Source organism: Sus scrofa, chromosome 13 (assembly GCF_054392235.1).
Source record: "Sus scrofa isolate SSC_HxYL_T2T_F1_AM1 chromosome 13, Sscrofa_HxYL_maternal_Yorkshire_Landrace_v2.0, whole genome shotgun sequence".
Lineage (NCBI taxonomy): Eukaryota > Metazoa > Chordata > Mammalia > Artiodactyla > Suidae > Sus > Sus scrofa.
This window is the reverse complement of record NC_139395.1, coordinates 171,714,612-171,742,274: the sequence shown is the minus strand read 5'-3', so window position 1 is coordinate 171,742,274 and position 27,663 is coordinate 171,714,612. Positions and strand designations below refer to the sequence as shown.

Below are 27,663 nucleotides of genomic sequence, written 5' to 3'. Positions count from 1 at the left end.
AATAAGTGGCGTAAAAGATAAAGGTCTCAAGATCTCTTTCTTTGGAATGTGACTCTGGAAACTCAATAAACTCCAGAACATTAATCCTGTAGATAATTTCCGTGGGGAGTAAAATGTTTTCTATATTTTGTGCAGTTCTAAAAATACTAGGTTCTAATAGAGAAGAGATATTTCTCTGCTAAGAAAATAAAGTTCATTCTTTTTTTTTTTTTCTCAGAATGCTAACTTCCTTGCTTTTTGCCTTTTCAGAGAATGTGTGTTCTGTCAGCAGCTAAGAGCACAGATCTGGTTACTGATCAAGACTGAAGCGAGGCTGAGAAAATGCAGAACTGAGGTAAAAAGTTCCAGGAAACACTGTGAGTCCTGTCACGATGTTTTGTGGTATTTCATATGCTTAGAAAAAGGTGAACCTGAGGTGAATATGAAAAAGGTAAAGGCTTAGTTTAATCTGAGAAACAGAAAACTAAAGCAAAATATGAATTTTTGTTTTTAGGGTAATATAAATGACTTTTTGCTTTTGTTGAAAAGAAGAACCATTAGTTAATTGGAATTTGGGGCACACTTTGGGTAAAACCTAAATCCTTTGTCATGATCCTTAATGCTTCACTGACCACATCACCTGTCATGCTCTCCTCACTCAAGGTGATCTGGTCACACTGGCTTTCATTTATTTCCTTGTACACTTGCTGTGACCTTAAGACCTTTTATATTTGCCTTTCCCTCTGCCTGAAATGCCTTTCATATTGCTTTCACTTGGTGGGCTTATGCTCCTCATTTAGATCCCAGTTCAAATGTCTCCTTACAAAGCCTTTGCTGGATCACCCTAATCAGCCTGCGGTTCCCTCTTGCCTGCCATCTGTGGACCCTTCCAAGTTTCTCCTCTCCTTTGAGACACACAGAAAGATGATATTTTCCTGATGTTCTTGAAGTCAAGCAGGCCTCTGGAACAAGCTCTGGGCGATAGGACATATGTAAAAACGATGTGATGGTGGAGTCTCATCTGCCTTGGTGTGAACCAGGTGTTAGCACCACAAGAATCAGAGTCCCCTGGTGTAGGGTATGAAGAAAAAACTAACTTTGTTGCTTTGTGACACTGAGATTTCGGGAGTTGTTTGTTATTGCAACAAAACTGTCCTCATTCTGTCTAAAACACCATTCTTCTGTTTTCTTCAGAGCACCTGTCCCTCTTTGCAATGATCTCATTTATTTGTTGTTAATCTCTCACCCACTTCCAAATGTTGCTAGGTGTGTTAGTTATACACAATACACTGAAGGATTAACCTTCCACATGGTCCATGGATCCCATCAAACTCAAACAACCTTAAACAGGTCTTTCATCCCTTAGGCTACCTGCCAACTGATCTGGCATGAATGGCCCTTGATGAACTAGGCTAGATGCCCACTACCTCAATGCTCTCCCTACCCCAACCCATTTCTCCTGGCAGGGGGAAGCTCTTAATTTGTTTCAGAAAGACTGAGCAGAACCTGGTAGAACAGATGTTGTTTTCTGTCCCTAAAGAGCATCTCCTCCAAACATGGACCCTAGGAAAGAAGAGGCTGTGTGTTTCCAGAGCCTGCATAGATTCTGCTCTCTCCAGGTCCCCACCCAATTCAGCTAGATAGAACCCATATTCCCATAGGCCACACACCAGCCCCACCTTGGCTACGTCTGTTCATTGTACAAAACTTTAAAGGAATGTCTCTATTTAGAAAATGAAAGGATTGCACTGCATCAGTAGTTTCTGAACTGTGATCCCTGAGGTGCAAGAGGAATGGGAAAGAGACTTCTATGAGTTGACCTTTGTCTGCTCTCTCCTCCTTGGCTTCCTCTTCAGCTAAAGCATCTCTCTTTCTCTTATTAAAAAAATCTGTTTTATATATTGAGTATTTTATATAGCTATTCATCTGAATATGGGTTTGTTGCTTTTAAACAAGTGCCAAAAAGTTGGAGTAGATATTTTTGAAAGCCCTTTCTGTTTCCAGTGTTCTAAAAATCTAGGAGCTTAGTATGCTCAAGGTACTGTGCTGGGCATGGGGTACATGAAAATGAAGGAGACATCACCTCTGACCTCCTTATTTAGCAGAAGAAAGAGATGCTTTCATGAATAATATCAGAAATGAATTAAGGTGGTAGAAGGAGGGATGAGAGGAGTGTGCCAAGTGTGGCATGTCTGTGAGGATCACGACCAAGTACAAAAGTCCTGCTATTTGGGGCCTTTTTTACTCCCCGCCAGGCAGTATAGTTAATGAAGCAGAACCTTCTCCAAGTCTTGACACAAGCACTTTTATTGCTTCTAAATTGACTTTGATACCCCAGCTCCCCAGTACTCAGTTTCTTGCTTTGTTTTCTAATTTTTCCCTGAGACTTTTTGTGACATATTCCATGTCTTTAGCAATTTTATGTCTTATTAAAAATGTGGATGACACATGGCTTGGCAGTTTCAATTAGAAGTCAAACATTGTTTATAAAAACATAAAATTCACTCCAATGTTAAGAGCTTCAGAGATGAGAAATATTCATTGCTAAGAAATATCAAATTAGTAGATTTGTGGCCCTGGCCACCTTGCTACCTCTGATGACTCAGATACAAAAGTGTTACTATGTCTCATTGCAGCAGAGTCCTCTGATTCTCTGGGGTTCCAGTGCAGGCTCTGCCACTGTCTTTGGATTTGGGTTTGTCTTTTTTTTTTTTTTTAAATTTTTATTGGCATATAGATGATATACAGTTTTGAGTTAGTTTCAGATATACAGCGAACTATTATATATATAATATTATTTTTTAGATTATTTTCCCATGCGGGTTATTACAATATATTGAATATAGTTCCCTGTGGTGTACAGTAGGTCCTTGTTGGTTATCCATTTCATGTATAGTAGTATGTATAGTTTAATCCTAACTCCGAATTTATCCCTTTGTCTCACTTCCCTTGCCTTCAGTTTCTTCTGTGTACAAAGAACATATCAAATCTTATTAACTTACTACATGTTAATCTGTTTCTTTTTTTGGTCATGCATTCATTTATTTAAAATTCTAATTTTTAAAATAGGCATATATTCAAATGCCTTAAAATCCAAATGCTACAAACGTACCTGCAGTAAAGCTTCTCACTCTCATTCCTATTTTCCATTTGCCCAATTCCCACCCTTCCCTTTATCCATAGGTAATTATTTTTATTACTTTTTATTAGCTTTTCTAGATGTTCTTCCATAAAATTTCCCTGCAGACATAGTCAAATACAAATATCTTGTCTCCCTCCCCCTTATTAGTACAATTGAGGAGCACATTGTATACACTCTCAGTACCTAGAAACCTGTCTTTTCTATTGATAGAATGAATGCACCTTTATTCTTCTATTCAGCTGGTGGACATCCCATTTCATTAGTGTAGTTTAACTCATTTAACTAGTTTCCTAATGATAGCTGTATGGGTTTATTATCTTTTGCTATTACAACTATGTTGTAATAAATATCCTTGTGCACATGTCATTTCTAATGTACGTAAATGTCTGAGAAGAAAGTCGTAGAAGTGGGTTTACTAGTTGAAAGAGTGTATACCTTTTGTAAATTTGTAACTTTGATAGCTACACTCAAATAGCCCTCCATAGGTGTTGTACTACATGACTCTTCCACTACAAATGCATGAAAGTACTGGTTTCCCCACAATCTCACCATCAGAATCTGCTCTCAAACTCTTGGATATATGCCAGTCTAGTAGGTTAGACATGGTACCTTAATGAAATTTTAATTTGCATTTTTATTTTTATAATTCAGGTTAATCATCTTTTATTTTTTAACTTTTTAAATTTTTTTTGTCTTTTTTTTTTTGGGGGGGGCGCACCATGGCATATGAAGTTCCCAGGCTAGGGGTCGAATTCGAGCTATGGCCCTCAGCCTATGCCACTGCCGTAGCAATGCAGGATCCAAGCCGCATCTGTGAACTGCACCATAGCTCACAGCAATGCCAGATCCTTAACCCACTGAGCAAGGTCAAGGATTGAACCTGCATCCTCATGGATGCTAGTTGGGTTCATTAACAGCTGAGCCACGATGGGAACTCCAGTCTTTTCTTCTTTTTAAAATTCGACATTATACATTCCTTTAGCTTCATATGGAATTACTTTCTAGACTCACTCTTGTAGCCCAATCACTTGTTCAGACCTTCACCTGGATTGCCTCATTGCTGCACAATTCTGTATGGTCTTTAGTTATAAAAAACAAAAAGCAGAGAATAAACAAAACAAATTAAAAAAACCAAGACCTTTCCCCCCTTGTGTTCAAATCCAAGAAGACTGTATATTCTTTCACTGAAGAGAGAATAACAAGTATCATCTATATGTGGAATTTTCCTATAGCTTTGGCCTGATTAAGACTATTTGCACATGGATACTACATAAAGGCTTATTTGCATCTGGATGCAAATTCATGGATGGGGATGTAGAGGGACGTGGCAAAGAGGATTGATATTTGAGAGTTCTTAGTAAATACCAATGCATGCAGAGAGAGATTGTGAGGCTTAGTGGTATCTGACCTCTGCATTTGGGTTTATGCTTTAAATTTTCTGGGTAATTTGGTATTGGACATAATTTAATATCCATGTCCTCTGGCAAAAAGCTGTCAAAGTCAAAGGACAGCACCTTAGCTTCCTTGTATAGTAAGTACACATTCACATTGTCTATGTAATAGCATAATGCAAATAATTTTGACAGGATATATGCAATCCAGTGTTGGCTTCATGGGTGTGTGAATTGTGAAGATGCTTAGGGCCCTGAGCTAAGAAATTTCCTCATGCTAGTTTAATGCTCCTCTATCACCATCATGATATTCTTAATAATTTTTGAACAAAGGGGCTTGTCCATCATTTACATTCTGACTGAGCCCCACAAATTATGTAGTGGTCCTGTTACAACCTGAGATGAGATTGCCTGGTGAATTGAGTTGGTTTGTAGAGCAGAATCCAGTGGATTACTATTATTAATGAAACACCTGTGAATATCCTTCCTTCTATTAAGGTAATTGACACTTCTGTTGATAAATTTTCAATTGAAAGTGACAACTATTTTGTTGGTTTAGACAGAAAAGGATGCTATTTAATATTTCATAGCTTACTAGAAAAAGCAGACCAGATATAGCCATGAAGAGCAAAAGGAAGAGTGAAAAACATTCCCTGTGTTCCCACGAGTCAATACAGAGAACACAATTAAGAGCCATTTCAAAGTTATACCAAGCATGATCATTTCTTTCCACATAGATATGCTAGGTCTCATTCCTACACATTTATTTAATGGAATAGTACTCAGCCATAAAAAGAACGACATAATGACATTTGCAGCAACATGGATGGAACTAGAGACTCTCATACTGAGTGAAATTAGTCAGAAAGACAAAGACAAATACCATATGATATCATAACTGGAATCTAATATCCAGCACAAATGAACCTTTCCACAGAAAAGAAAATCATGGGCTTGGAGAATAGACTTGTGGCTGCCCGGGGGGAGAGGGAGGGAGTGGGAGGGATTGGAAGCTTGGGGTTATTGGATACAACTTGGAATGGATTTACAAGGAGATCCTACTGAGTAGCATCAAGAACTATGTCTAGATACTTATATTGCAATGGAACAAAGGGTGGGGAAAAAAAAAGTATACATGTAAGAGTAACTTGGTCCCCATGCTGTACAGTGGAAAAAAATTAAAATAATAAAACAAACAAAAAATAAAATAAATTGGCATAAAGCCACATACTTTGTCTAAAAAAAATAAATAAAATTTTGACTCAATTTATTTGCAAAGAAGTCCTCCAAAAATGAAATCACAAAACTCAGATTGGGACTTGAACCTACTGTCTTTTTTTTTTTTTTTTTTTTTGATTTCTCTAATTTTTAATGGTGTTGCGCATCTTTTCATGTGCCTGTTGTAGGCTCTCCCTTTCTTTTATTTTTTTATTTTTTTTTTATTTTCCCACTGTACAGCAAGGGGGTCAGGTTATCCTTACATGTATACATTGCAGTTACAGTTTTTTCCCCCACCCTTTCTTCTGTTGCGACATGAGTATCTAGACATAGTTCTCAATGCTATTCAGCAGGATCTCCTTGTAAATCTATTCTAGGTTGTGTCTGATAAGCCCAAGCTCCCGATCCCACCCACTCCCTCCCCCTCCCATCAGGCAACCACAAGTCTCTTCTCCAAGTCCATGATTTTCTTTTCTGAGGAGATGTTCATTTGTGCTGGATATTAGATTCCAGTTATAAGTGATATCATATGGTAAAACTGTCTTTTAATTAAAATCACACACCTGGTCGCAGGACTTAACTGAATTTCAGGCTCTTTATGTCTCAGTACAGAAGGAATTCAGTGAGAGGAAACATTATAGGTAAGAAGTAGATTTATTGAGAGAGATAGACAGAATGTAGGCTATCTCAGTAGGTAAGAGCAGCCTGAAAGATACACATTCCATAGATAGAATGCAGTCAATCTTAAAAGGCTTGAGAGTGCCTTGAAATATGTGGTGGCTAGTTTTTATAGACTACATATTTTCATAGGCTAATGAGTGGGAGGATTATTCCAACTATTTCAGTGGGAAGGGGCAGGGATTTCTAAGAACTGGGCCATCACGCAAATATTTGCCTGTTATGGTTGGCCTCATAACTGTCATGTCACCTGTGTGTCATTTAGCTACTAATGTATTATAGTGAGTGTATAATGAGACTCAAGATCTATTGCAAGTAAAATCTTCTGCCATTTTGGACCTAATTCATTCTAATCAGTTTTTGTTGTATTCTCAATGTCTATGTCATTTTTTAAGGGTTGTGCCCTTCCCTCTTTCCTCCTGTTTCAAAAACCCTGGAAGATTCAGATATTCCTCTTTGAGCCTACAGTTTTAGCCATCATTTGATAAGTGATTACAAAATAATCCAACACTAAAATAAATTTCCAAATTAGGAAACTCAAAGTTTAACCCAAAGATATTCTCAATAGTAAGTTCTTCTCCTTTCTTTAATCTACACATTTAAAAAGAAAGTGAGTGATCTGCAGAGGGTAAAACTCAAGACAAGCATGTGTTGTTCTGGGTTAGGATGAAAAAACAAACACACCCTTTAGAAGCAAAGATAAAGGTTGACTTCAAAGTTAGGGATACTGTTATTCAACCAATTTACTGTCATAATTGGAAATATGAGAACCGGTTTAATAAAGACAATCCTCATCTCTCTTGGAGCCATAGGAAAGGGAAGAGTTACATGCAAAGCAATTTTTGTTTCTACCAACCAGGGCCTCTGTGTTTTGGTAACAACAACTGTGCTTTTTTAAATTTTTATTATTTTTTTATTTTATTATTACTCAAATGAATTTATCACATCTGTAGACAACAACTGTGCTTTTATAAGTGGCAGGAAGGCCATAATTTATGATACATTAATTTATTCTGCAGGTTTTTTTTTGTTGTTCTATGAAATTAGAAATCTTAGCACCCTTAAACATAGGGCTACAGTTCAATTTTTTAATCAGCTCTTCTAGCTCAGATGTGATATTACTTTTGAAAACTCCTCAAATAAATATATTTGGAGATCTCAGAAGAGCACCCTTTATGCCAATAAGCTGAAGACATGGGTCACTTGTTTTCATCACAAAGGCAACATGGAAAGTGTGGTTGAGATCTTATCTCTAGAAGCTGTCTTTTTTATATATCTAAATGGTTTTGAATTTAATACATTTCTCAATTTGGATAATTTATCTTCTTAAATTTTAGTATGTCATTTCTATTGTTAGATATAGTGAGTTTAGGAGCAGTTATCTAATTCAGGGCATTTTCATCATCATGATTAATAATAGCAGCAGCTTTTATTGAACATTTACCCTTTGCCCAGCCCTACTCTAAGTGATTTATAAACACTGCGTTTAATAGGTAGTATCAAATACTCCCATTTTATAGCAGGGAAAGCCAAGATTCAGAGTTAAGTAAATTTGCCCAAGAAAATGGAAAGAACTCATGACTTGTAGTTGGATGTCCTGGATTCACATCCAATTCTATGTCCTTCTAACCCTAGTTACCTCCCAAAGGCCCACCCAGTTTCTGATTGCCAACACGTTGGGAGGTAGGGCTTCAACTCTGAATTTTGAGGGAACACAAATATTCAGCACATAACATCACCTGAGAGTTAGCATAGCATACTGTAGATGTGAGAGTACAACCCATCACACAAACACAGACACACAGACAGATGCTATGTTCACAAAAAGATAGATACATCACAGATCATGGCCAGAATAGTAATTATTTCTGTTATTCCCCATTTAAACTACTATATCAGTTTTTTTGATCAAGTGCACTTAATAGTAAACATGAATGTTAGTAATTAACTAAATAGTGATTTATTTCCTCATGTAATGAGAAAACCAGATATAGATGGTTGCTGGTATTGGTTCAACAGCTTGAGGCTGTTGGGGGCTGAAGTCTTTACGATTCTCTTGCCTTTCTTTCATGGTTGCAAGATGGTGGCTGTAGTTGCCTTTCTAGCCCTTGTGCCCACGTTCCAGGCAGGAGAAAGGAAAAAATGGGAAAGAGCAAGAAGGTGTATGCCCACTGAGTCTTTTAGAGATTTTTTTTGGAGCTCCAACCAATTACTTCAGCTTACATTTTATTGACCAGAACTATGTCATATGGCTGTCCTTATCTGCAAGACAAGCTGGGAAATGCATGTTTCCCCTGTTCTCTGAAAGTAGTGTGTTCCTATGAAACCTTTCATAAGCTGTAATGGTATAAGGCAAAGTAACAATTACCTTAGGACACGTCTTGCTAATGGATGCATGAATAAATGGAGACAAAGCATAGCTGCTCACAAAGTTCAAAGCTATGGTGGCCTGATGCTGAGATGCTGACTGCAGTTCCCCGGGGAAGGAGCTTGGCGGTCCTCTGTAACAGCCACTCTCTGCCTCTGTAACAGCTGCTATATAAATGCTGAACACAGAGTTCCTGTTGTGGTGCAGCTGAAACAAATCTGACTAGGAACCATGAGGTTGCTGGTTTGATCCCTGGCCTTGCTCAGTGGGTTAAGGATCAGGCATTGCCATGAGCTGTGGTGTAGGTCACAGATGCGGCTCAGAACTGGCGTTGCTGTGGCTCTGGCGTAAGCTGGCAGCAACAGCTCCGAATGGACCCCTAGCCAGGGAACCTCCATATCCTGTGGGTGCAGCCTAAAAAGACAAAGAAAAAAAAAAAAAGAAAAAAAGAAAAAATGCTAAACATTTTTTTTTCACCTTTTTTCATAAAAGCAAAATCCTCTTGGAATTTCTTTTGATTAGTGAAAATACACATTAATGTGTATTAATGTAGGTCTTTTGTAAAAGTGGGATAAACCAAACTTGAAAAGTGGGGGATCCCTGTATAAGTTTTATCTGGGAACATTAGTGAGGACTCCAACATTTGGATTGTGTTAATGAGCAAGAAGAGAAAAAGATTTATTGGGTTGAAAGCCAGCATTATGTAGCACAGCTACATCCCAAGAGCTGCAAAAAATATCATTAATACACAGATCCTCCCTCAATGGGTAGATAGTCCTCTCGCATAGCAAAGAGAAGCTTAGGAAATTCCTGCCACAAAGGAATTAAACAATACATCAAAAGGAAGACTTATTTAAGGGATTGGAGAGGATAGTATACTTTAGGCACTGAAGTCTTTACTCAGAGGACAGCCACTAGTTTAATTCAGTTGTAACCTAAGGAGATTTTTGGTGGTTGGCAGATGTGTTGCTTCAAGGCTGTCTTTTGGCTCTTATGATGATTCCTGCTTCTGATTTCCTGTGGTTGGAGCAGTGTTTTCCCTCATTTGGAGACATCTTGTTCTTGTCTGAGTCAGTAACCATTACTCATCTTGTGTTGGCTCCTTGTTAGGGTTTCCATTAAGTTTTCCAAGGAGACGCAGGGACATGAAAATCACCAAGCTGTGGCAGATCAAGAGTAGGGCATCCTTGTATTTCTTTCAATATTTCTTATTTTTATTTTCGCATCAAGCAAGTCAAGGTTTTTAAACTTGTAAATCAGTGCACAATTGCTCTACTTTCTTCTCTAAGAAAGATGGAACCTAAACTTACCTGCCTTTTAAAAAATCTAGGGTTCAATATCCCTGTGATCACAGTGCATAATATGAGTTACATGGAGGGTGAAGCAGAAGCCAGGGACTTTCAGGTGGATCTCATAGGAAGTCAGGAGAAAGGTTATGAGAGCAAGTAGAATATTCATGCAAGAAACTTAGCTGGGATAGAAGGCACAGGGTGTGGCTACTGATAGGCTATACAAGAAGAAGGAGAGGGAGAAGGGAAAGCAGAAGGAGGAGTCAGAGTTGACTCAGACATTAGGACTCTGAGTCTGAGAGAATGGAGCTACCAGTGGGATAAAGAAAATCAGAGTAGAATCTGTTTGGGGGTCAAAGGAGGAATGATGTGCTCTGTCTGTGTTGTCACACATACTTTGTGGAGGAGGCAGAGGATGAAAGTCTGGCCACATAGACAGACTGACCAAGGGTCTGGTATGGTTATTAAAGTGCTTAGTTGCAAATTTCTTCCCACTTTGTAATAAAGTCTGATTTGAATTTTGAATTCAGATCATTGGGAAATGTGCATAAAACTCATTCTACATTAAAATGCAGTTGGGAGTTCCTGCTGTGGTACAGTGGGTTAAGAACCCCAATGCAGTGGTCTGGATTGCTGAGGAGGTGAGGGCTCAATCCCTGGCCAGGTGCAAAGGGTTAAAAGATCCATTGTTGCTTGTTGTTGCAGCTGTGGCTCAGGTTGAAGCTGCAGCTTAGATTCAATCCCTGGACTGGGAACTTCCATATAGCACGGGGGCAGCCATTAAAATTAAACAAAAAATTCAATGAAAATTTGTATTTTCCATTATCTCTTTCTGTACTGCCTGAATGATCACAGACTCCAGGCAAATTAAGCTTCATGTTTAAAATACAGTTTTCTTTAAAATTGTAAAATATTATTGCCTATTTCAGGTTTCAGAGGACATCTTTTTATGTTTGCCAAATTACTATTCACCTTTAACAATCCAACAATTTCCAGATGCTTTACCAGCAATGGACAAATTTCTTGCATTGCAACCTATACACATATGACAATTCTTTAGTATACCCACTTTGCAGAATTATTTCTATTAACAAGTGATGAACCATTCCTAGATAATACAGAGTAGTTAGCATACATGAAGATGTTTGATAAGCACTCATACTCATTGCTTTTTTAAGCTTGCCTTTTACCTCCTTGGTTTCCATCGATTCCATATTTAATTTGATCCAAGGAGTTGGTTTCATTGAGTGATGCTGAGACAGGGAAACAGAATTGGAGTTAATTTCTTTACTTCTTCCTTCTCATTTTTTGATATAGCTCTGTAGTGGGATAGCACTATATGCTTAGCTCCATCACAATTGTGCACTTGAGATATAAAAAGGGCAACATTAACATCAATTTTCCCTGTCCCATTATCCCTGCCAGATTAGGTCACATAAAAACAGACTTCTATCTTAATTGGAGAACTCTTGAACTCTCTGTTATATAGCTGAGCTAGCAAAAGTGTATGTTTTTTAGCTCTATCGTGATTCCATTTTATGTTCCTATACTTATTTAAACCTATTTAAAATCATATTTTAGAGATCATATATCTCACCGTAAGCTCCTTTAAATGACTTTTGGAGCAGGAAGTACCTGTCCAGGCATCAGTGAACCCTAGTAGAGATCTCAGAAGCTTGCTCGAGCTTCTGATTTGGTGTGAGTGATAGATTTGATGTGAGTGATAGATTTGATGTGAGTGATAGATTTGATGTGAGTGATAGAAATCTTTTCTGGTTTTGGTGAAGAAATATTTCTTTCACATATTTCCTTAGCTATCACAAGCTAGTGAGTACATATATTAGTCAAAAAGCAAGAAACAAACTTAACATTTGTTAGACCATTTTTATGTGCCAGGAAACTCTTCCAAGCTCTTTACTTACATAATCCTCACAATAATTCTATGAATTAGGTCCTGCTATCATCCCTACTTGATAAATGTGACAATTGAGACCCAGAGATATTAGTGATTGTTTGCAGAGGTCACAGCCAGTTAAGGTGGAACCTGAGTTTGAATCCAGGCCATTGGTGCCTGAGCCCACATGATTAACAAGGATATGATACTATCTCATTATAACAGAATAAAAGCAATTACACAGGCCCTGGCACCTTTGTTCTCACAGAACCTCAATTCCTTGTAACACACTCTGAATATGTTTTGCGAGCAGAGATTTTGTCACGTGCTCACAGATTACTTAACTATTAAAGGGCACACTGGGTCCTCTCAGAACTAATGTATCCAGGAATCCTTGAGAAGTCCCTGCCGTGGGCTGGGGCACGCTGTAGCAAAGGGGGAAATAGTCTTTCCCTGCTATGTCATATTCCGGGAATGAGGTCTCAAAGCTATGCTGAGGCCTTGCTGTGTTTTAAAGTCCCCCCCCCCCCCGCCTTTTTTTCTTTCAGATTTTCTCTTAATCTTCTTCCTCTCTCCAGGACTCAAACATGAGTCCAGCTGGAGACTTAGCAGAGTTACAGCCACCATGTTGGGCTCACACTCCCATCCATCCCTTCATAAAACTCTGTGATTAATTGATCTCATTTGCATGACCTCTTCATCTCATGAATTCTCTCCTTAAAGGCTTCTCAGACACACAATGAATAGGCTTCTAATCAGCACATTCTTCAGTTTTATAAATGTAATTGGGGAAATCTGAATAGCACAGTAGGCATCTCAGAACTCCTAGGACGATCCCACAAATTGTAGTCTTCCTTCTAAGACTCCCACAGCTTCTGTGGGCTCCATCCAGTCCAGAGGGATGGGAGAAAAATCAAGCTGCTTCTCTGGTTTGCACCTACTCAAGCCAGAGTCTTGGGGCTACTCTCCAGACATCACAATTTTCTGGGTTTCCACTGTCAGGCTGTAATGGGCAGTCTGCTTTGCCCATCTGCCCTAACGTGGTAATAAAAACTTAAATCCATGTGACTCACTGAGCCTTGAGGCTTTATCCTGGTGAAAGCAGAGCTTTCTTCATTCCAAAATATTTGACTTCTGTGGGCAAATTTTAGATTTCTTGACCACATTCTCATCTGTATATTCTACAAAGGCATGAGTGATGGTTTTGCTATAATTCAGACAATTTTCACATTTTATTGTAAAATCTGAGATGGCCACTCTCTTTTCACCTAAGTGTTGCTGCATAGCCTCACCAGGGGTAAGAATCTGGTGATCCTTCCTGCCCCACGGAAGCTGAACTTCCTCACAAGCATTTCACCCTGAACATCCTTTATAACTCCTTTGATCTAAGAGGGTTTCATCGGCTTGCCTTTTTTTCTGTGTCCTTGCTTCTTTTCTCCTTTGACTATTTTATACTGGACTTAACCATAAGCATTTCCCCCTGCCTTTTGTTGTGGATTTGCAAAGGTGGCTTACTCTCCTCTATGTTCCTTAACAACCTTTACTACCAGAGTTCAGTGCCTTGATACTTTCGCATACCAAAGACTTGGCACACTTAAGTTTACCCTACTTGCCTCTTACTCACTTTCATTTACCTCCCCCACCCCCCACATCAGATGATCTGTACAGAGTGAGCTGCTATCTGCTTATGGTATTCCCTTGTTTATGGGCAATCACTAGGGGATTCTTTGGTGGGTGTGGACAGCTGCGATGGTCTTGGCACCATTTAGATTAATCTAACCCTGCCTGCCCAGAATCATACACCACTCTGAGGAGACATAAAATATTTTTACAAATTTCAAGCCCATAAAGGAGGGCTTATAATGAACCTTCCAGGGCTTACTTCTCAGTCACTTTGGGAAAGAATTTGCAATGTTTTTCAATTGTTACTGACCCTCAAAGTCTGCCTGGTGTCTTTTGAACCAATAGAATGAGACCAAGTTGGGTTCAGAAGCAAAGGAAAGCTTGATTCTTTGAACAGATAGTGGAAAGATATGAGCTCATGCTCTAGGGCCTGTGCTGTCCCGGACAGGCTGTGGGCAGGGCTGCTTTGTAGGGATCTCATCAGTGCAGAGAGGGGGTGGAGTCTCCCTGGCTGTGCAGGCATACTGCTTATGTTTCAGAGTGCAGCACCAGGGCAGTGCCTCTGCACACAGCCTGCTTCTGCCATCTTGCAGTGTTGCTCGAGATGCTTCTGCACACGCCCCGCAGAGCTGAGGAGCCTGAGCAGCTGTTTTGTGCTAGGAACTCAGGTCTGAAGGGTTGGACATGGGAGCTCTGCCCTCTGCACCCTATGAGTAAGTGAAACTAGATGAAACAAGGGAAAATGTTAGACTTTATTATCCAGATTCTATTTTTCTTTCCTGGATATTGTTAATGATCTTTGCTGGTCACACAATCTTGGGAAGGTCATTAAAACCCATGTAGATCTTCCTGTGAATATATCTGGATAAATCCAGCCCTGTGTATTCCAATGGCACTCGGAGAGCAGTTTCTATAACTCCTTCTCACTTCCCTGGGGATATCACAGATGCAAGTGCATCTCTTGGCATTTTTGGCAAGCAGTTTGGTAGTTTGTTGAGTGTCGGAGGCCAGATCCAACAACCAGGTCCAGCAGCCAGGGCATATACCTCCCGAGAGGAGATGAACGGTGTCGGCTTTTGCAACGAAGACAGCCTCTTTGTCCTTTCTTTCAGGGCACTGAACTGCTCAAACTTTATTGGCATAAGTGGTTGATTATATAGACAGTTTTTCACTACAGATTACATCGCAGTGTTAAAAGTACATTGGTTAACTATTAGGCTTTGTTTTTTGATCACATGGTACAGTAGCAGTATGTCATGTTCTAAAATCTTCAGTTTAACTAAATTTAATGAGTACAATTCAAGGACAAACAGGCACAACATGTCATGTGAGAAGGAGGAGACTCAGCACAAATCATCTCATGGACAGCGAATTTCCACAAGCTGAAGAAGTTACAGACACAAAAAATCTTGTCTTCAGACTAGTGCCTATCTTCAAAGTGTCCTTGGCAGGGAAACAGCATGAAAAAATACAAATCAATTTAGCTAGCTACCACTAAAAGTTTCTAAAATCAAGGACAAAACTCACAGCTAGGTTTCTTTTGATCGTGAATAATATGTATGTAACTTCTATAAACCTCATTAAAATCCTAACTCTAAAGTTTACTGTATAACTAGTTAGTAGATAAACACTATGTTTTAATTAGGTTGGATTTAAATAGGGGAAAGTCTTTTAGGATGAAATTCTTATTATATTATTATTGTAATTTTGTTAAATCACAAATCACCACAGGAAAATAAGAATGGGAAATAAGGATAATAAGCAAATAATCAGGAAAGACTGAGGAAAACTGAATAGCAAATAAAACAGCAGGAAAGTCTAGGTCACCAGAAACAATCCATGTTCTCCGGCGCAAACATGGAAATTGTTTTCCCAGGAAAGCCCCAATTCTTTCCCCATCAACATCAACATGAGAGCCGTGTAACCTGAGGCCTGCCCTCAGATTGCACTGCACAGGCAGGCCTCAGCCTGTCCTCGGTTTTTCACCATACAGACAGGCTTCTATCCTGACCAGAAGCCCACCTTCAGCTTGCACTGTTCAGGCAGGTCCCTTTTTCTGATTAGGAGCCTGCCCTTGGTTTTGCACTGTTCAGGCAATCTCCCTTCCTTGGCTCCTTGTATCTTCTCAGCTCCCCACAGTTGAGGAGGGACTAACAAGCCCTAGTAGTGGTGGTGGTATAGTATTAGTAGTACTTACTACTAATTGTAGCAATAGTAGTGATAATAATAATAGCAACTAATAATAGCTATATATCCAAAGCACTCTCCATGTGCTAGATGCTCTACTACTTTCTGTACATTATCTCATTTTATCTTCATATAATGAGGTAGGTAATTTCCACATTTTACATATGACTAAGCTCAGATGAAGTAACGTGTTCAAGGTCATCCAATTTCCCAGTGCCTCAGGAGGTGTGGCTTATGCAATAGCCACTATATTTACCTCTACTTGTAGGAACTTGGAAGATGGAGATGTGCAGATGAACCACCTAGCAAGCCCAGAAATTAGTGATGGTGTTACACTGGTGTGCACTTAACCTGAATTTTGGGATGTGATGGGATATAGCCTTTTGTTTCAAAAACTTAGTTTGAGCCTTTCACCAAATAGATAGGCTTTCAGAAAACTGGAATATAGGAGATAGAAGGATAGAATCTGTTGGACTGGAGAGCACTTTTTTTTTTTTTTTGTCTTTTTGCCATTTCTTGGGCCGCTCCTGCGGCATATGGAGATTCCCAGGCTAGGGGTCTAATCGGAGCTATAGCCACCGACCTATGCCAGAGCCATGCAACGTGGGAATCCAAGCCGTGTCTGCAACCTACACCACAGCTCACGGCAATGCCGGATCCTTAACCCACTGAGCAAGGCCGGGGATGGAACCCACAACCTCATGGTTCCTAGTCGGATTCCTTAACCACTGAGCCACGATGGGAACTCCAGGACAGCACTTTTTGAAAGGACCTTGGGACCTCTTGTCAGCAGCTATTGGTTTTTCTTTCTTTTTCTCCTCCTTACTGATTTGCCCCATTAGAACTAAGTAAACGTCACTAAGGGAAAAGACTTTGTTCATTATTTAATAGCTAAAGGAAGTACCAGCCACATAGAAGATGCTACAAAATATTTTTGAGTTAATGAAAAATTTGATAAAATAACTTTTTTTTGTTTTATTGAAGTATAGTTGATTTACAACATTTTGATAATTTCTGCTCTACACAAAGTGATTTAGTTCTACATATACTCACATCCATTCTTTTTCAGTTTCTTTTCCCATACAGATTACCACAGAATATTGGGTAGAGTTCTCTGTGCTACACTGAGGTTTCCCATTGGCCAATCATTCCATACACCACAGTGTGCATACACCCATCCCAAATCCCCAGTTAACCCCTCCCTCCACCTTTCTCCTTCAGAAAACATAAGTTTGTTTTCAAAGTCTGTGAGTCTGTTTCTGTTATACAAAAAAGTTCATTTGTATCCTTTTTTTACATCCACATGTAAATGATATATGATGTTTGTCTTTCTCTGTCTGATTTACTTCACTTAGTATGGTAATCTCTAGGTCCATCCATATTGCCGTAAATCTTTACCAGCCCTCTGAAAACCAGCTACTCCTCACACTGTGTCTGGAAATTTTCTAAAGACCAGGTAATCTATTGTGTATCTGTTGTTCCTTGGTGGGCCTGACCTTAACCATTGTTGTGTAACAGGTAAATATGCCTTTTGTTAGTTGGTTGTTGAGGCCCCCAAATTGGCAAAGAGACAAAGATACCTGTAAGACTTGAACTGGAGGGTGATGCTGTTGGCCTTCTGTGCCTGTCTGCATCTCCATGACCCAGCTCTTCCAGATTCCTCCATGAAAGGGAAAGCATTCTTCATGTCTTACCCAGGAGACCATTCTCTATGAGAAGTGCTGTGTCCTTGCAGTTAATCCCAAATTTGCTGGAGATTCTGATTCTTTGCATCTCCATTCTCAAGAACTACACAAAATTAGAGATTATCATATAAGTGAAGTAAGTCGGAGAGAAAGACAAATATTGTACATATGATATCACCTATATGTGGAGTCTGAAGAAATAATACAAATGAACTTATTTTCAGGACAGAGACAGGCTCAGACTTTTTTTTTTAGATTTTATTTTTTATTTTTTTATTACTCAAATGAATTTATCACATAAATAGTTGTATAATGATCATAACAATCTTATTTCACAGGATTTCCAACCCACAGCCCAAGCACATCCCTCCAACCCCCAAACTGTCTCCTCTGGAGACCATAAGTTTCTCAATGTCTGTGAGTCAGCATCTGTTCTGCAAAGAAGTTCAGTCTGTCCTTTTTTTAGATTCCACATGTCAGTGAAAGCATTTGATGTTGGTGTCTCATTGTATGGCTCTCTTCACTTAGCATGATAATTTCTAGGTCCATCCATGTTGCTAAAAATGCTGGTATTTTGTTCATTTTTATGGCTGAGTAATATTCCATTGTGTATATGTACCACATCGTCTTGATCCACTCCTCTGTCGATGGACATTTAGGTTGTTTCCATGTCTTGGCTATTGCAAATAGTGCTGCAATGAACATCGGAGTACACGTGTCTTTGCGAGTCATGGTTTTCTCTGGAAAGATGCCCAGAAGCAGTATTGCTGGATCAAATGGTAGTTCTATTTTTAGTTTTCTGAGGAATCTCCATATTGTTTTCCACAGTGGTTGCACCAATTTACATTCCCACCAACAGTGTACTAGGGTTCCTTTTTCTCTATGCCCTCTCTGGCACTTATTGTTTGTAGACTTTTTTTTTTTTTTTTGACCTTTTTTATGGTACTGTCTTTCTTTCTTTTTTTCTCTCTTTCTTTTTTTTTTTTTTTCCCACTGTACAGCAAGGGGGTCAGGTTATCCTTACATGTATACATTGCAATTACAGTTTTTCCCCCACCCTTTCTTCTGTTGCAACATGAGTATCTAGACATAGTTCTCAATGCTATTCAGCAGGATCTCCTTGTAAATCTATTCTAGGTTGTGTCTGATAAGCCCAAGCTCCTGATCCCTCCCACTCCCTCCCACTCCCATCAGGCAACCACAAGTCTCTTCTCCAAGTTCATGATTTTCTTTTCTGAGGAGATGTTCATTTGTGCTGGATATTAGATTCCAGTTATAAGTGATATCATATGGTATTTGTCTTTGTCTTTCTGGCTCATTGCACTCAGGATGAGATTCTCTAGTTCCATCCATGTTGCTGCAAATGGCATTATGTCATCCTTTTTTATGGCTGAGTAGTATTCCATTGTGTATATATACCACATCTTCTGAATCCAATCATCTGTCGATGGACATTTGGGTTGTTTCCATGTCCTGGCTATTGTGAATAGTGCTGCAATGAACATGCGGGTGCATGTGTCTCTTTTAAGTAGAGCTTTGTCTGGATAGATGCCCAAGAGTGGGATTGCGGGGTCATATGGAAGTTCTATGTATAGATTTCTAAGGTATCTCCAAACTGTTCTCCATAGTGGCTGTACCAGTTTACATTCCCACCAGCAGTGCAGGAGGGTTCCCTTTTCTCCACAGCCCCTCTAGCACTTGTTATTTGTGGATTTATTAATGATGGCCATTCTGACTGGTGTGAGGTGGTATCTCATGGTAGTTTTGATTTGCATTTCTCTTATAATCAGCGATGTTGAGCATTTTTTCATGTGTTTGTTGGCCATCTGTATATCTTCTTTGGAGAACAGTCTATTCATGTCTTTTGCCCATTTTTCCATTGATTGATTGGTTTTTTTGCTGTTGAGTTGTATAAGTTGCTTATATATTCTAGAGATCAAGCCCTTGTCAGTTTCATCATTTGAAACTATTTTCTCCCATTCTGAAAGTTGTGTTTCTGTTTTCTTTTTGGTTTCCTTTGCTGTGCAAAAGCTTTTCAGTTTGATGAGGTCCCATGGGTTTATTTTTGCTCTAATTTCTATTGCTTTGGGAGACTGACCTGAGAAAATATTCATGATGTTGATGTCAGAGAGTGTTTTGCCTATGTTCTCTTCTAGGAGTTTGATGGTGTCCTGTCTTATCTTTAAGTCTTTCAGCCACTTGGAGTTTATTTTTGTGCATGGTGTGAGGGTGTGTTCTAGTTTCATTGCTTTGCATGCAGCTGTCCAGGTTTCCCAGCAATGCTTGCTGAATAGACTTTCTTTTTCCCATTTGATGTTCTTGCCTCCCTTGTCAAAGATTAATTGACCATAGGTGTCAGGGTTTATTTCCGGATTCTCTATTCTGTTCCATTGGTCTGTCTGTCTGTTTTGATACCAGTACCACACTGTTTTGATGACTGTGGCTTTGTAGTATTTCTTGAAGTCTGGGAGGGTTATGCCTCCTGCTTGGTTTTTGTTTCTCAGGATTGCTTTGGCGATTCTGGGTCTTTTGTTGTTGCATATAAATGTTTGGATTGTTTGTTCTAGTTCTGTGAAAAATGTCATGGGTAATGTGATAGGTATTGCATTGAATGTGTAGATTGCTTTGGGTAGGATGGCCATTTTCACAATATTGATTTTTCCAATCCAGGAACATGGAATATCTTTCCATTTCTTTACATCTTCTTTGATTTCTTTGATTAAAGTTTTATAGTTCTCGGCATATAGGTCCTTTACCTCTTTGGTCAGGTGTATTCCGAGGTATTTGATTTTGTGAGGTGCAATTTTAAAAGGTATCGTATTTTTGTATTCCTTTTCTAATGTTTCATTGCTGGTATACAGAAATGCAACTGACTTCTGAATGTTAATCTTATATCCTGCCACTTTGCTGAAATTATTAATCAGTTCAAGGAGTTTTGGGGTTGGTTGAGTTCTTAGGGTTTTCTAGGTATAGTATCATGTCATCTGCATACAGTGACAGTTTGATCTCTTCTCTTCCTATATGGATGCCTTTTATTTCTTTTGGTTGTCTAATTGCTGTGGCTAAGACTTCCAAAACGATGTTGAAGAGCAGTGGTGAGAGTGGGCATCCCTGTCTTGTTCCAGATTTGAGTGAGAAGGCTTTCAGTTTTTCCCCATTGAGTATTATGTTTGCTGTGGGTTTCTCATAAATGTCTTTGATGATATTCAGGAATATTCCCTCTATACCCACTTTGGCGAGGGTGTTGATCATGAATGGATGTTGGACTTTGTCAAATGCTTTTTCTGCATCTATTGAGATGATCATATGATTTTTGACTTTTTTTGTGTTAATGTGGTGTATGATGCTGATTGATTTGCGTATGTTGAACCATCCTTGTGAACGTGGGATGAACCCAACCTGGTCATGGTGTATAATTTTTTTGGTATGTTGTTGGATTCTGTTGGCTAAGATTTTGTTGATAATTTTTGCATCTATATTCATCAATGATATTGGGCGATAGTTTTCTTTTTTGGTGGTATCTCTGTCTGGTTTTGGAATGAGGGTGATGGTGGCCTCATAGAATGTCTTTGGGAATATTCCTTCTTCTTCAACCTTTTGAAAGAGTTTAAGGAGGATGGGCACCAATTCCTCTTTATATGTTTGATAGAATTCACCTGTGAAGCCATCTGGTCCTGGACTTTTATTTGTAGGGAGTGATTTTATGACCTCTTCAATTTCATTTCTAGTGATCGGTCTGTTCAGTTGGTCTGTTTCTACTTGATTCAGTTTTGGCAGGCTGTAAGATTCTAGAAAATTGTCCATTTCTTCCAGATGGTCAAACTTGTTGCCATACAGTTGTTCATAGTATTCTCTTATGTTTTTTTGTATTTCTGCTGTATCCGTTGTGATTTCTCCTTTTTCATTTATAATTTTGGTTATTTGGGTTCTTTCTCTCCTCTTTTTAGTGAGTCTGGCCAGGGGTTTGTCAATTTTGTTTACCTTTTCAAAGAACCAGCTCTTGGTTTTATTAATTTTCTCTATTGTTTTTTGAGTCTCTATTTTATTGATTTCTTCTTTGATCTTTATAATTTCCGTCCTTCTGCTGACTTTAGGACTTCTTTGTTCTTCTTTTTCTAATTCGTTTAGGTGGAGGGTTAAGTTGTCAATTTGGGATCTTTCTTCTTTTTTGAGAAAGGCCTGGATTGCTATAAATTTCCCTCTGAGCACTGCTTTCGCAGCATCCCATAGATTTTGAGAGGTTGTGTCTTCATTATCATTTGTTTCAAGGCAGTTTTTTTTTTTTTTTTTTTTTTTTTTTTGTCTTTTTGCTATTTCTTTGGGCCGCTCCCGCGGCATATGGAGGTTCCCAGGCTAGGGGTCTAATCGGAGCTGTAGTCCCCGGCCTACACCAGAGCCACAGCAACGCAGGATCCGAGCCGCGTCTGCAACCTACACTACAGCTCACGGCAACGTCAAGGCAGTTTTTAATTTCCTTCTTGATTTCCTCATTGACCCATTGGTTTTTTTAGTAGCATGTTGTTTAGTCTCCATGGAGTAGGTTTTTTCTCTTTGCTTTTCCCATGGTTGATTTCTAATTTCATGGCATTGTGGTCAGAGAAGATACTTGAGATAATTTCTACGCTCCTAAATTTATTGAGATTCGCTTTGTGTCCCAGTATGTGGTCGATTCTTGAGAATGTTCCATGAGCATTTGAGAAGAATGTGTATTCTGCTTTTTTTGGATGTAGTGTCCTGAAGATATCAATTAAGTCTAACTTTTCTATTGTTTCCTTTAGGATCTCTGTTGCTTTATTGGTTTTCTGTCTAGAGGATCTGTCCATTGATGTGAGGGGGGTATTTAGGTCTCCTACTATGATTGTATTCTCATCAATATCTCCCTCCCAGACAGGACTGGGAGGTCCACACCACGATGGTAGCAGATTTCACTTGGTCATGCAGAGCTTGCTCTGGTGTTTTTAGGCTGTGGGGTTCTTGCAGGGGGTTGGCGGTGTTGGGCAGCTGCTCTTCAGGGGGTGCATCACCCCCTGGGGGCTGGAGAAGCTATCTGGGTCACTTAGAACCTAAGAGGCTCTTCCCTAGGGCAGCCCAACTCAGAAGGACAGCCTAAGAATGTAGGCGGATCTTTTCACAGTCTGGCCGAGCTTGTTGCAGCTTTTCTGGGCTGCAGGGGCTCTTCCAGGGGGCTGGTGGTGCTGAGCAGCTATTCCGTGGGAATGGGGCACCCCCTGGGGGCTTGGGCGGGTAGCAGGGTCGTTGGAGACCCAAGAGGCTCCTCCCCCGGGCAGCCCAACTCAGAAAAACTGTCTGAGATCTTTTCCCGACTCGGCCAGGCTTGTTGCAGCTTTTCTGGGCTGCAGAGGGTCCTGCCTAGAGCTGGCAGTCCTATGCAGCTTGTCCACTAGAGCATCCCCTGGGGGCTTGGGCGGGTAGCAGGGCCATTGGAAACCTAAGAGGCTCCTCCCCGGGGCAACCCAACTCAGAAAAACCGTCCGAGAATTAGGCCGATCTATTCACAGCCTGGCTAAGCTTGTTCTAGCTTTTCTGGGCTGCAGGCCTTTTCTCGGGGGCTGGTGGTGTTTGGTGCTGCTCTGCGGAAGTGTAGCCCCTCCAAAGGGCAAGCAGGCCTGTGCAGGGACAGCCCCTGCGGTGGTGGGCTTCAGGCAATTGTTGAGGCCAGCCCTCCTGGATGGCAGGCAGCCCCAGGTCCGTGAGAGTGTAGGGTGTGGCGGGGGTGGGGGGAGGGGATGCACTGGGAAGCACAGCTTTCAGCTAGCTAGCAGGCCTGCAAGCTTGCTGTGGCATGGGGGGTATTCTATGGGGACCCACCCCTTCTTCTCTCCCCTCCCCAGCACGGGCGCAGACCAGGCTCTTCCCCCAGGTTCCCTCTGATGCGGCTTTCCACTTCCCCGCTCCTAGAGTATTGCTCCCTTCCTCTGTGACAGCTTTGTTTTCTAGTTTCCCAGGCAGTCTCTGCCCCGTCAAATGGTTTCTAGACCTCCCAAGCAGTTTCCGCTCTTCCCCGCTCCCCTAGCCCGGGGACTAATCTCTGGGGCCGAGGTCTCGGTCTCGGTGCCCAGCCCCCCCCAGGCGTCCCCCGGCCCTTTCTCAGGGATTAACCTTCGGCGGCGAGGTCTCGCTGCCCAGCCCCCACCCAGGCATCTCAATTTTTGGTGACTGTGCCCGGAGTTCCGATGGTCCGTTGGGTTCTTGATCGGCTTTTCCGTACTCCAATTTACTGCTACACTCTTCTCTGCATCTGGAGATTCCTCCGGTTCGTTTGATCTTTCCCCCGGTAGGTGACTTTCCAGGGTGCGGGATCCCTTTCTCCTCCGCAGTTCCCCAGTTCCCTTTCAGGAGCGCCCGTCCCGCTCGGATTCACCTTCTCTCACTCTCCTCTTTTCTCCCGTTCTGCCCAATAATGTCACGAACTTCTTGCCGTTATTGGAGTTTAGGTTCCTCTGCCAGCGATTGGTGCGAGTCATTTATTCTGTAGATGTGCTTTTTTTTGTTGTGTTTGTGGGAGAGGGCGAGCGTGTCTCCCTACTCCTCCGCCATCTTGTCCTCCCTCGTTTGTAGACTTTTTGATGATGGCCATTCTGGCTGGTGTAAGATGGTACCTCATAGTGGTTTTGATTTGCATGTCTCTAATAATGAGTGATGTTGAACACCTTTTCATGTGTTTTTGGCCATCTGCATGTCTTTTTTGGAGAATTGTCTGTTTAGATCTGCCCATTTTTTGATGAGGTTGTTTTTTTGGTATGGAGCTACAGAAGGTGTTTATAAATTTTGGAGATGAATCCTTTGTCAGTTGATTCACTTGCAAAATTTTCTCCCACTCCGTGGGTTGTCTTTTCATTTTGTTTAGGGTTTCCTTTGCTGTGTAGAAACTTTGAAGTTTGATTAGGTCCCATTTGTTTATTTTTGTTTTTATTGTCAATACTCTAAGAGGTGGATCTGAGAAGATGTTGCTGTGGTTTATGTCAGAGAGTGTTTGGCCTATGTTTTCCTCTAAGAGTTTTATGGTGTCTGATTTTATATCTAGGTCTTTAATCCATTTGGAGTTGATTTTTGCGTCTGGTGTTAGGGAGTGTTCTAATTTCATTCTTTTCCATGTGGCTGTCCAGTTTTCCCAGCACCACTTATTGAAGGGGCTGTCTTTTCTCCATTGTATCTTTTTGCCTCCTTTGTCATAGATGAGTTGGCTGTAGGTGTGTAGGTTTAATTCTGGGCTTTTTATCCTGCTCCACTGATCCATATTTCTGTCTTTGTGCCAGTATCATATGGTTTTTGATGATTGTTGCTTTGTAGTATAGTCTGAAGTCTGGGAACCTGATTCCTCCAGCTCCATTTTTCTTTTTCAGGATGTCTTTGTCTCTTCTGGGTCTTTTGTGCTTCCAAACAAACTTTAAAATATTTTGTTCGAGTTCTGTGAAAAATGTCCTTGGTAGTTTGATAGGGATTGCATTGAATCTGTAGATTGCCTTAGGTAGTATAGTCATTTGGATAATATTAACCCTTCCAATTCATGAGCATGGTGTATCTTTCCATCTTTTTGTGTCATCTTTGATTTCTTTCATCAGTCTTATAGTTTTCAGAGTACAGGGCTTTTGTCTCTTTAGGTAGGTTTACTCCCAGGTATTTTATTCTTTTGGTTGTGATGGTAAATGGGATTGCTTCCCTAATTTCTCTTTCTGCTTTTTCATTGTTAGTGTATAGAAATGCCATCAATTTCTGTGTATTGATTTTGTATCCTGCAACTTTGCCAAATTCATGGGTAGCTCTAACAGTTTTCTGGTAGAGTCTTTAGTGTTCTTTAAGTATAGAATCATGTCCTCTGCAAATAGTGATAGTTTTACTTCTTCTTTTCCAATTGGGATTCCTTTTATTTCTTTTACTTCTCTGATTGCTGTGGCTAGGACTTCCAAAATTATGTTGAAGAGTAGTGGTGAGAGCAGACATCTTTCTCTTATTCCTGATCTCAGTGGGAATTCTTTTAGCTTTTCACCATTGAGAATGATGGTAGCTGTGGGTTTGTCATATATGACGTTTATGATGTTGAGGTAGGTTCCCGCTATGCCCACTTTGTGAAGGGTTTTTATCAGAAATGGGTGTTGGATTTTGTCAAAGGCTTTTTCTGTGCCTATTGGTTATTATTCTTCAGTTTGTTAATGTGGTGTATCACACTGATGGATTTGCGGATATTGAAGAACCCTTGCATCCCTGGGATAAATCCCACTTGATCATGATGTGCAATACTTTTAATGTATTGTTGGATGCAGTGTGCTAGTATTTTGTTGAGGTTTTTTGCATCAATGTTCATCAGTGAAATTGGCCTCTAGTTTTCTTTTTTGTGTGGTATCTTTGTCTGGTTTTTGTATCAGGGTGATGGTGGCCTCATAGAATGAGTTTGGGAATATCCCTTCCTCTGCAACTTTTTGAAATAGTTTTAGAAGGATAGGCGTTAGCTCTCCTCTAAATGTTTGATAGAATTTTCCTGTGAAGCCATCTGGTCCTGGACTTTTGTTTGTTGGAAATTTTTAAATCACAGTTTCAATTTTGGTTCTTGTGATGGTTCCATTCATCTTTTCTATTTCATCTTGGTTTAGTCTTGGAAGATTTTAGTTTTCTAAGAATTTGTCCATTTCTTCTAGGTTTTCGGTGTTATTGGCATATAGTTGCATATAGTAGTCTCTTATGATCCTTTGTATTTCTGTGACATCCATTGTTACTTCTCCTTTTTCATTTCTAATTTTATTGATTTGAGTCCTCTCTCTTTTTTTCTTCAGAAGTCTGGCTAGGGGTTTATCAATTTTGTTGATCTTTTCAAAGAACCAGCTTTTTGTTTCATTGATCTTTTCTATGGTTTTCTTTGCTTCTATTTCATTGGTTTCCTCTCTGATCTTTATTATTTCTTTCCTTCTACTAACTTTAGGTCTTGTCTGTTGTTCTCTCTCGAGCTGCTTTAGATGTAACGTTAGCTTGTTTATTTGAGCTTTTTCTTGTCTTGTGAGGTGGGGTTGTATTGCTATAAACTTTTCTCTTAGAATGGCTTTTGCTGCATCCCATAGGTTTTGGAGTGTCATATCTTCCTTTTCATTTGCTGCTAGGTATTTTTTAATTTCCTCTTTTATTTCTTCAGTGATCCATTGGCTGTTTAGTAGCATGTTGTTTAGTCTCCATGTGTTTGTGTTTTTTGCATTTTTTTTTCCTGTTGTTGATTTCCCGTCATATAGCATTGTGGTCGGAAAAGATGCTTGATATGATTTCAATTTTCTTAAAGTTACCAAAGTTGGATTTGCAGCCCAGGATGTGATCAATCTTAGAGAATGTTCCGAGTGCACTTGAGAAGAATGTGTATTCTGTTGCTTTTGGATGGAATGTCCTATAAATATCTCTTAAGCCCATCTGGTCTAATGTTTCATCCAGGGCCTGTGTTTCCTTATTGATTTTCTGTCTGGTTGATCTGTCCATTGCTGTAAGTGGAGTGTTAAATTTCCCCACTATGATTGTGTTATTGTTGATTTCTCCATTTAAGGATTTTAGCAGTTGCCTTACATATTGTGGTGAACCTATGCTGGGTGCGTAGATATTTAAAATTGTTATATCTTCTTATTGGATTAACCCTTTGATCATTAGGTAGTGACCTTTGTTGTCCCTTAAAATATTCTTCATTTTAAAGTCTATTTTGTCTGGTATGAGTATTGCTACTCCAGCTTTCTTTTGATCCCCATTTGCATGAAATATTTTCTTCCATTCTCTCACTTTCAATTTGTATGTGTCCCTAGAAGTGAAGTGGGTCTCTTGAAGACAGCATATATATGGGTCTTGTTTTTGTATCCATTCAGCCAGTCTGTGTCTTTTGGTTGGGGCATTGAGTCCATTAACATTTAAGGTAGTTATTGATATGTATATTCTTATTGCAATTTTATTAACTGCTTTGGATTTGTTTTTGTTGCTCTTTTTTCTTCCATTCTTCTCTTGTTCACTTCTGGTTTGATGACTATCTTTAGTGTTGTATTTGAGTTTATTTTTCTTTGTGTATCAATTGTAGATTTTTGGTTTGCAGTTATTCTGAAGTTTTGATATGAGTCTATATGTATATGAGATTGTTTTAAGTTGTTGTTCTCTTAATTGCAAGTTCATCTCCAGTGTCCTGCTTTTATACCCTCCTCTTCTCATGATTTCTGATTTTGGTGGTATAATTGT

General features: G+C 39.8%; 1 protein-coding gene and 1 long non-coding RNA gene across 3 annotated transcripts in view; both read left to right on the top strand.

Annotated features, from left to right (window-relative positions):
- Positions 1-4,252, top strand: part of LOC102162881 (uncharacterized) — a 90,157-nt gene extending 85,905 nt beyond the window's left edge. The window contains exon 7 of the long non-coding RNA XR_014824921.1: positions 250-4,252. This is a non-coding gene — a long non-coding RNA (uncharacterized LOC102162881). The remainder of the gene's footprint in view (positions 1-249) is intronic.
- Positions 4,253-14,132: 9,880 nt separating this feature from the next.
- Positions 14,133-27,663, top strand: part of ZPLD1 (zona pellucida like domain containing 1) — a 358,917-nt gene continuing 345,386 nt past the window's right edge. The window contains exon 1 of one of the 2 annotated variants that reach the window (XM_084991507.1): positions 14,133-14,295. The gene's annotated coding sequence lies outside the window, so the exon portion shown is untranslated. The remainder of the gene's footprint in view (positions 14,296-27,663) is intronic. The other variant, XM_084991508.1, reaches the window with a different exon arrangement.